Source organism: Amblyomma mixtum, chromosome 5 (assembly GCF_055824585.1).
Source record: "Amblyomma mixtum isolate Tamu chromosome 5, ASM5582458v1, whole genome shotgun sequence".
Lineage (NCBI taxonomy): Eukaryota > Metazoa > Arthropoda > Arachnida > Ixodida > Ixodidae > Amblyomma > Amblyomma mixtum.
The window spans coordinates 165,787,292-165,797,923 of NC_143016.1; the positions used below are offsets into that span (position 1 = coordinate 165,787,292).

General features: G+C 45.9%; 1 pseudogene; it reads left to right on the forward strand.

Moving 5' to 3' along the window:
* Window positions 1–789: 789 nt before the first annotated feature.
* Window positions 790–6,221, forward strand: LOC149344503 (uncharacterized; annotated as a pseudogene).
* Window positions 6,222–10,632: the final 4,411 nt, after the last annotated feature.

The following is a 10,632-nucleotide window of genomic DNA, read 5'->3' on the forward strand; positions in this document are numbered from 1 at the left end:
TTTTAAAGCCAGGTTTTGTTAAATAAGTAAATTCTTTTAGCATAACATTATGCCGAATTTTTTATTCGTTTGGAACGCTCTTATTGAGCCCCCTGTGTGTGGTGCATATGCAGCGCGTCGTTGCAGACCTTGTTTCGGTTTGCGGCCAGTGGCGGGAGCTTACAAAGCAATTCCTTATCGACAGCTGTCTGCCACAGCACGTCTGGCAAAGCGTATAAATTAAGCGTATAATTATAAGCGTATAAGCGTATAGCGCATAAATTAAGAAATGGGCCGTTTAAGAAGTTATCCTTTCTCTTCGCACTAATAATGCAATTTCTGACACTTCAACCGAACACAGCCCCGAGAAAGGGGACAGAACAGGGACTGGCACTTAGTCAGGCATTCGTTGCCTTTTTGTCAGCCTCCTCGACAGACTTTCTGTATTTCTGTCCAAATAAAGATTCATTCATTCATTCATTCATTCATTCATTCATTCATTCATTCATTCATTCATATGGACTCTGCACAGTCTTGCTTCGGCGTCAGTGTGCCGTGCAGGAGAACCAGGTCAGCAGGGTTTCATGCAAACTGGCATACGTCTTTCGTAAACGGGGATAACTGAAAGCCAATTGGACTGCTTCCTATGACAGTAGCTGTCTTCGGTGAACCTGCTGCCAAGGTGTACATCCTAGGCCTGTTGTCCCAGACGCAGCAAGCCTTCCAAGGTGATTATTATTTCGAATCTGTTGGAACCGCCCAGGGAATTATGGCTGAGAAATATACTACCTTCCTTGACTGTGCGCTTTGCATGACTATCGTGCCTGTTCTACGCTGAACCAGGCTCGTGCTCACACCAGTGGCCTGGTGATGGTTCCGTGTTAGTGTTAACTCTGCGGGTGAGGCTTAGTTATTATATGTGCATTTTTGGGTTTCTGGCTTTACTTTCCGAACTGTGCTGTCGCTCGATTTGGTTCGTTATATTCTATGATAGCTGTTGGCCACGCATATGCAGGACCAAGCACTATAGCCAGCGCTTCATCTCTAGAACCTGGCATGGCAGGGGAGCTCACAGCATTGTCGCAGACTGCTCACCCGTCACTAGGAGCTCAGCTCAACGGTTCGCCTCTTTCTGATACAGATTAGTGATTTTTGCCACATTTTCACAGTATTGGGTACTTCTTGGTGCTGCCAGATAATACAGCTATGACTAACTAGACGTAGCAACTCATTGCTCTTCAGTCAATTCCCTACCCTGCAGGATCTTCCACCAGCCCCATCACTGAAAGGCGGCCTCTTGAAAAACTTCGAGCCAAGCGCAGGCAGCTACGTAACCGCAATAAAAGGCTAAAAGGTCTACTGCTTAAGCGCAGTCACACGAAGACCACTGCCGAATTGGTAGAAAGCCCGCGTTAGCATTTATCCCAGCTGCTGCTGCTTTTGTTGAAGCCCCGTTGAAGATGCGCAATGTGTGCAAGTTTGGCCGTCCATGGACAAGCCAAAACAAAGCCTTTGCCTCGGGCTTGTACTTCCTCAGCCCAAAAGGCTACAAAATATTGAAGGACACTCCTTAAACTTCCATTTGTTAGGTCTCTGCAGCTGTGGCTTGCACGCGTGCAACTCAGGGTCGGGGTTTACCCTGAAGTTTTTAATTTGATAAAGAAACGGCAGTCTTTTGCACGGCAAGATAGTGCTTGCACTATAATATTTGATGAAATGCATGTTTCAAAGGAGCTTTCGTACAAATCAGTGTCCGACACAATTGAAGGCCTTGAAGAGTACAGTGCAGTGCAAGGTAGAAACCTTGCAAACCAGACATTTGTGTCAATGGTCAAGGAAATATGCACGCCGTGGAAGCAGCCTCTTGGATATTTCTTTGCAGTGCAAGGTCCAAATTTCGCAAACAAGACACTTGTTTCCATGGCTGAGGGAATATACACGCCGTGAAAGTAGCTTCTTGGCTATTTCTTTGCAGTCGAAGGTCGAAATCTTGCAAACATGGCACTTGTGTCCATGGTCAAGGGAATATGCACGCCGTTGAAGCAGCCTCTTGGCTATTTCTTTGCAGTGCAAGGTCCGAATCTTGCAAACAAGGCACTTGTGTTCATGGTCAAGAGAATGCATGTATGCATGCCGTGAAAGCAGCCTCTTGGCTATTTCTTTGGAGTGCAAGGTCCAAATCTTGCAAACAAGGCACTTGTGTTCATGGTCAAGGGAATATGCACGCCGTGGAAGCAGCCTCTTGGCTATTTCTTTGCAGTGCAAGGTCCAAATCTTGCAAACAAGGCACTTGTGTCCATGGCCAAGTGAATATGCATGCCGTGAAAGCAGCCTCTTGGCTATTCCATTGCGGTGCAAGGTCCAAATCTTGCAAACCAGACACTTTTGTCCATGGCTGAGGGATTACGCACACCATGGAAGCAGCTTCTTGGCTATTTCTTTGCAGTCGAAGGTCCAAATCTTGCAAACAAGGCAATTGTGTCCGTGGTGAAGGAAATATGCATGCCGTGAAAACAGCCTCTTAGCTATTTCTTTGCAGTGCAAGGTCCAAATCTTGCAAACAAGGCACTTGTGTCCATGGCCAAGGGAATATGCACGCCGGTGAAGCAGAATCTTGGCAATTCTTTTGCAGTACAAGGACGAAATCTTGCGAAAAAGGCACTTGTGTTCATTGCCAAGGGAGTATGCACGCCGTGGGAGCAGTCTCTTGGCTATTTCTTTGCAGATATGGGAGCACCTGCAACTGTTCTGCATGACCTTATTTTCACACGCTACGAAATGTTGGTTGGAGCTGGATTCCAGCCTGTGGATGTGGTTTGTCATCAGGGGAACCAAACTGTTTTTGATTTCAAAACTTGTAGCCCCTGCAAAATCTGTATCTAAGTGTCAATGGCGAAGCACTTTCGTTATTTTCAATGCACCACACTTGATCAAGTTATTGCGCATTATGTTTTTAAAGTACGACTTCAGGTACGCAGTGACACAATGAAGAGCTCGTACATACGACAGGATTATGACAGGGATCGAGAACTGCAAACTCGGTCTATTCCAAAGCTTAAGTTCTCGACACTTTAATCTGACTTTTCATTTTATACCTTCTGTTAAACTCGCAGTACAGATGTTCAGCAACCATCCCTCTGCTGCCATATCCACGCCGGTAACATTCCAGAAATTGTTACCAGAGGTTATACACACGGCCAGATTTTTCGAGAGGATAGACAGACTGACCGTTTATATAGTTCACAGAAGCGAGGAAAGTCTCCATATGCCTCTGCAATCTGTGCAGGATCCGTGAATAAAGAATTTCTGGAGGAGTGCAATGCAGTGGTCTAAGCTATCGAAGTGTTATGCTGTGCACGACAGCCTCTTTGCATCCGTGGCTTCTGCCAGACTATGAGGGCTTTGCTGCTTTTATCATATCAAATGACCTATCGCCATAGTTCCGCATACCTTCTTACCAGACGAAGACTGTTCTGACTTGTAGGACGAGTTGTTTCGAGGCCAGTTTCGACTGAGGAAGGAGACTGCACGGTGGCTCTGCGACCAACTCACCTATGAATTAGGAGGTGCGCGGGCGAGTGCGCTGGCAGTACAGCGACAGCTGTTGTGCTGACTGACCAAATGTTCTGAGAGGGAAAAAAGTGGTCTCAAACCATTTGAGGGCGACAATGACGGCTATATACTTCGCCATACGTGGGCTTCCCCGTGAGCAACCCAGTAGGAGGGTAAACGAAGGCTGTTCTGACATGTCGGCGGCAGGTGTTGTGCACTGCGCTTTTTCGCCACCGACGGGATCCAAGGCGCCGTGAGCAATGAAGCCAACGCCGGCATAGCCCAGCCCACGGTCAGAAAATATGTGTGGCTCGTGTCGGCAGCAATAGTCAAAGTGGGGTCGCGGGAGGGATGGGCTCGCTTTTCGGCGAGCCAGGAAGAGAAAGCGGCAGCGAAGGAGGGCTACCTGCGCCACGGCAGCATCCCTGGCGTCACTGGTTGTGTGGATGGCACACTCATCGCCATCAAGGCGCCGCGAGGCATTGCTCCACACACGGCAGTCTTCTGCAGCCGCAAGGGCTACTACGCCCTAAACAAAATGATAGTACGCTTCCCTCTCCATTTTTGACCGAATATGTTCGACTGCAAGCTCGGGCCTCGACGGCGAAATTTGCCAACTAAGCTTGTACTGTGCCTGCTTTCTCTCAGGTCTGTGACTCTAACATGGAAACCATTTCTGTCGACCGAGCTGCCCGGGTTCGGACCACGACGCCTTTTCGTGGAACTATTCGTGGCTGCGCCATGAGGAGGAGCAAGGCCTGCTGGAGCCTTTAATGCATGCTGACGATATTGCGCTTGTGTCTATGTGACGTAATACTGACGAAATACGGGATGCAATAAATGCAGAGTTAGAAAATGTGTTTACGTTGTTCACGTCCAATCAGTTAACCATTAATCTCAACAAGATTAAGTAAACAGTTTTTCATTCCAGAAAAAAGCAACTGAATACTGAGAAACTGCACATATCATTACGCGGCACAAAACTAGAAGTTGGCTGGTACAAATAATTACGGATTTGATTTGAGTCGGGCATGCACTGGAAAACACGCATTACCTCTATTCGAAGCTCGCACACAGATGCTAGGTTCTACTTTTTAGATCTGTATTAGAAGTGCGCCGAGTATAAAAAGAACAATAATATACAGGACTTGACGATACAAGACTACACTTCGTTCAGTCCTGCATCGTCTTGTTCCTTTTAGAGTCAGCGCATATCTAATACAGATCTAAAAATGAAACACCAACTAGCCACCCTTGTCGCATTATTAGCTTATGTTCTACTTAAAACTGGTTATGGTTTCGCATATCCCATTATACGCATTCTTTAGTTTTCCTTCTTTCATAGTCACCTCTCATACTACACTGAGTCTTGGGGTGCCTCTTTCAACACTTATCTCGAACCCATAAGTTGTCTGCGAAAACGCGCTTTACAAATTATTACATTTTCAAGTATCTGTCAATCCAGAAGATCCCTGTATAATTCTGTCTATGTGCTGCCGTTTAATGCATGATGTGAATTAAAAATTGCACACACAATATACACAGCATATTAGAGACCAATGAGCATCTTCCCATAGCTTTGTTTAAACTCCCATGACGAAATACGCGAGCTGCAGCTAATCATAATTTTAACCTGCCTCCATCTCATAATGTGCACGGAAAAAGGGTCATGGAATTTAACGGAGCCCTGATTTGGAATTCTTCGCCGGTACACACTAGGCAAGCCTATGACATTAGTTCAGCTCCAAATAAATACATTTTGGAAACTATTGTAATGTTTAAATAAAATTGTGACTCAATGTTATTGAATTGCCTATGCTGTGTGTGTGTGTGTGTGTGTCCAGAAATATTTTTGTATTTCTTAATTACTTTCCTGCTCGGCTCTAAGAATTTGTGCCCTCCGTCACACGGACCCTTTACCAGCTGATGGGTAAGGGTACAGCGAATGTTTTGTATTTTGAAAGAAATTCTGCAAATAACAACGAATGAATGAATGAATGAATGAATGAATGAATGAATGAATGAATGAATGAATGAAGACTGAGAGTTTCTTCATGGTGAGAAGCGAGAAAGCCCTGGCCTCGGTTACATATACTTATGTGCGGAAGCTGCAAAAATGAGGCATGGCGGTTGCGCTCACAAAAGCATGTCACAATACGATACGCACACCTAGCGTGTATTGTCGTCGTTGTGTTAATTACTCCAGCTGAAACAACACATATAGGCTTTGTTAAAATGTAGATTAACAGCCAAAGAAACCAAGACAGCAGGCAGGCGACTGTATGATACTGCGGTCGTATTCGAAATAGCGCGTCGGTTATAAAGGGTTAAAGTTCCAACGCTCTACTTACAACGGTTCTCCCTTAAACATCTAAATCATGCATTGTCCCCACTGCGATGACTCTCACGTTCAGAAAAGCTTGACTGTGAGCTGCATAGTACGAATCTTCCATTGTATGAGTGGTCTTGAGATCGGCGATGAAAAAGACCGCGCTTAACTGCGCGTCACTTCTGGTTATGCAGGGGACAGTGGCTACCCTTTGGAGCCCTGGTTTTTCACACCTGTGCCAGGCCCACCCAGTGCGGCCTCTTCCGAGAGGTTATTTTACGCAGCACACATCTCCACGCGATCCGCCGTCGAGAGCGTCATCGGCGTGCTGAAGGGCCGCTCAAAGTGCCTGCAAAGGTAACGGACGCTCCAATACGAGCCGGACCGAGCGGCCTTCATTATCGGAGCGTGTGCTACACTGCACAACATCTCTTTGGACGACCCCTTGCCGGATGAGGAAGACGACGATGCAACTGACCCCGACGAAAACAGGCCACCTCTGGATGCAGGTCACATACCAGGCCCAGCAAGCCACATCAGGTATCTGCGGGGGAGAGCTGTGCGTAACGGTATTGTTGACTTCTTTCGGAGAACCCGTCTCCAGAGGCTGACAACATGTGCACGGCACGTCTTCAGTTGCGGCGGTAACTCCAGCGTCGCTAGCACTGAGCTCAACACCACCTCGGAGAATAACTACCCAAGGCGTCGATTTGTGCAACACATCAGCCACTCTTACTGTTGACAACACTGCATCGAAAAAATGAAAGCTTCAAGAAATTTAAACGATGGCTGGCAGCGGTGCTGCACGTGCGCAATCTATTCCTCTACGGCGTAGGTGCTAAGCTACCGGTTTGCGTCTCTTCTGTTTGGAAAGAGAATCATGCCGCGAGTGTCGGAAGCCAACAAGATCGGAATGATCGCTTCGTACTGCCAAGAAATTCCCCAGAGAAGATTTCCGGAGGTTACCGGGAGACCGCTTTCGACAGTCAACAGAGTTTTGAAAGCCTAAGACACTGAAGGCAGACTCTCGGACCTACCTCACGGTCCGCGGCCACGTCCCACGACCGTGCAGGAAGACCTACTGATTATTGCAGCCGCCATAGACAAACCTTTTTTAACAGCCGAGCAGATAAAAAACGAGCTCGAGCTAAACACTGATGTTGAAGTTTTTCGACAGCGCCTCCACGGGGCAAGCCTTCAAGACAGGACAGTTACGCCTTCGCTTCCAGATCACTGCTAAGCCGCCTGTCTACAATTCGCAAAATCGCATAAGGAGTGGACTGTGCAGAATTGGGGACAGGTGACGTTCATAGACGAGAGCACATTTACAACGAAAGGTCACCAGACTTTCAGTCTATGGTGACCTTTCTATGGTGACTATGGTGAACAATGGTGACACACACACGTCCGCGCGCGCGCGTGCTTGTGCGTGAGTTTTTGTGTGCTTAAGTGGAAAAATTAAAAGTGCAGTCTTAAAACAAACCGGCAAACGTTTGCGATGCTTCTCAAAATGACAAAGTCGCATCGAAGCAATTTTTTGCACGACATGCATTCAAGGGACCCGAAATGATTTCGATAAGCATATTCTAGTGCAACAGATCAGTAGTTGCGTTCTTTGTTGGTATTCCGAGTCAAATTTGAAAGGTGTGCATGAACCATATAACCCTATAATTTTTTTAATTTCAAAAATTGTTGTCGCAGTAGCTTGCAACGGATTAGGACGACACACCTCCCCGCGCGTCACCTACCCCGATAACGTCAGGCAGAAGAGGCCAGCTTGAAGGCTGGCTCTTCTGCCCACTGATGGTCATTGGGGCACAAGGAATCGAATAGTTTTTTGATGAATTTTATATAAAATGAAGTGATCGGTGGCGTAGAGGGCCTAAAGCATTATTTTCACTACTTAGTGACGCCGACAGAGAGATATTTTAGAAATGGTCACTACTAAAATGATTAAAGAAAGCCCGCCGTGAAGACTGACGCAGTCTGGAAAATTTACTATTTCATTCCAGTTGCCTTGTGCCACTGCGCTTCCAACGTAAACATCTGTTTTTGAGCCACCTGTATACAAGGTATGAAAGTACAGTATTTTATCTCGACTGCAAAGAAATTCTTGTACATAAGCTGCTGCAGAGTGTTTCTTTTTTTTTACGCAAGTGCCTAAGAGTCGAACAAGAGACTGCAGGAAAAAGGTACCATGGAGGTAGTGGATCTCGTCTTGGAGCAATGCCAGGTAATGTGTCTAGCACGCCGAGGTTTCGCCCATCTCTTCAAAACGCAAAAAGCTGTGGCCTAGTAGTCTGCGGTTTGTTTTAAATGATCTTCGTGATTGGTACTTTGTGACTATTTGCATACAGATGCGTTTAGGTAGTGAACGAATTTTTAAATTGTAGCTAGGCGTACGTGGAATGAACGGTTAGATAAGGATGCTGTTCGTCAGTTCACCATTCTGCCTCGAATGCCAAGATCGGCAAGGTCTTGAATTCTAAATTTCCAGTTTCTGTGATTTGCCTTCTCTAAATAAAAGAAAGTACATCAAGACAGCGTTGTTTATGAACAAAACCTTCTCGTACATTATTCTTGGACCAGGTGATCTATAGTGGAGCTTCCCTTTTTGAAACCACACTGATGGCTGTGAAGAAGTTCCCAGAATTGAACGGGAACTTGTATTGAGACCTTTTTTCCAGGCTTCGGGTATTTTTCCTGGTACCAAAACGTTTTCATAGAATCTGAAGAGTGCCTCTAGGCAGGCTAAGAAAGATTGGCCAGTATTTCATAGTGTATTTGGTGGTGTCCTGAAGCAGTTGTTTTGCTGTAGACAGTACTCTATTGATTTCCTAGAGGGTAATAAATCTATTGTATTGTTCGTTAGTACTTCCTCTTGGGGGGGTGTTTGCTTTTCGGCTATATTTTTGTCTTCTAGAAATCACTGGGTATAATGCGACGAACAAGGAACTGCAGCGGAGTGCTCCGTTAATATTGTAACGTGACAATATTTCTTCGTCACAATATGTCTGCCTGTTCTCTTATACTTGTTTGTATACTATGTGCTGTTAAAAGCGAAATCGTGAATTGTGAGAAGCTGTCATTTTCTTACCTGCTCCCAAATTTTTCTACATTTGATTCGACTTTTTATGGATGCTCTACATTACACTTTCTCCGCACTAATAAGGGCGCGCCAAGCTTTAGTTAGTGTTTTTTTTAAATTTACGGCTTTCTCTTGTGTAGGGTACCTGCGAAAAATACCCCAGGCTTTATTTTGTCGCTTTTTGCGCACCCTTACAATCATGTGTCCACCACACTTTGCGGTTTCATCGCGCAATTCCCGAAAACTTAGGAATACCTAAGTGTGCGGCAGCTAAGATACCATTTGTGAACTTTTAATACATCTCATTGATGTCCAGATTTTGTAAAACTACTTTTTTCTAATTCGGCTGCTGCTCTAAAAAGTTGCCAGTCGGATAAAGGAAGCTGAAAACGTCGCGATTGTGGTGGGATGACTTCCTGTGAACGTATTAAACTGACTATTATGGGGAGGTGATCGCCGCCATAATGACTGTCAATTACATTCCATTTAAAATCGCTAAAAGCAGAGGGAGACGTAAAAGGCAAATGTAAACAGCTCATTTTCTCTGTGTATGAGGCGCAGTATGTGGTTTTACCGGAGTTCAACAGACAAACATTATTGCTGAGAATAAAGGTCTCTATAACTTCACCCCCGGGTGTCCGTTTTTTCACTTCCCCAGAAGGATGAATGTGCGTTAAAATCGCCAACTACCAGAAAAGGCTCTGGTAGTTGCTCAAAGATGTTACATTTTATGCATTGTTTTTGTTCGGTGTGGGTTAAGATATATAAAACACATTGTTATGGTTCTGTGTGTGAGCAGTGTGGCTGGTACAGCTTCAAATTTGGTTTTTAGTATAAGCTCACGAGCTGGGACATCATTTCTTACATTGATGGCAACGCCGCCTCAGAGCCGGCTTGGCTTCTCTGGGTGGTGGTGAAAGACTGTTTCTTGAGTAAATTTGTGTGTTGGGGACCTAAGTTTGGTTCCTGTGCACATAAGGCCACACATGAGAATGTGGCTAAAATTTCTTTGTTGTTATATAAGTTATTAAATAATCTTCTACCGTTGTACTATATCGCGAAAACCATTGATTGTTTTGTGATATAATTCGATAACCTAGTTCCCTATTTCTTTAGGGCCAGTTATTGGGATTTTTCTCGTTTTTCGGCCAAGAGGGCTCCGCCGCCGCAGCTGCGGAGCTCAGTATTACGTCCATCAGCTCACCGGAGGCTGTGCAGCGCCGTGGAGAACCGACGGGTATACTGTTTGTAGGCCTCTCCCGACTGGGGGAGGCCTTGCGGGCACTTTTTCGAGCGTGGCAGGGCAGCCTTCGCTGCGTCTACCTTGGGTACGCATGGGCCTGCCGCAGGCTCACCGTGTGGCCTAGGCAGGTGCAGAAGTCTGGTGTGGTGCCCCGCCCCGTTGCACCACATCGGCGAAATTTGTTTTTCCTGTGAACAAGAATGTTCCCCGAGTTTGCACAAATTGTTTCCGTGCTTCCCGGAATGTTATATTTTCTTTGGTTTTAATGGTTCCTTCTCTTTCTTCCAAGGTAGGCATAGCCTAGAATGCGCGGGGTGGTCCCCTTCACAGTTAGCGCACTTTGGTACTGCGTTGCAGGCATCGGATTCATGTTCATTAGATGCACATTTGGCGGAGGTTTTGCGGACACAACTCTGGGATCCATGCCCAAATCTCTGGCAC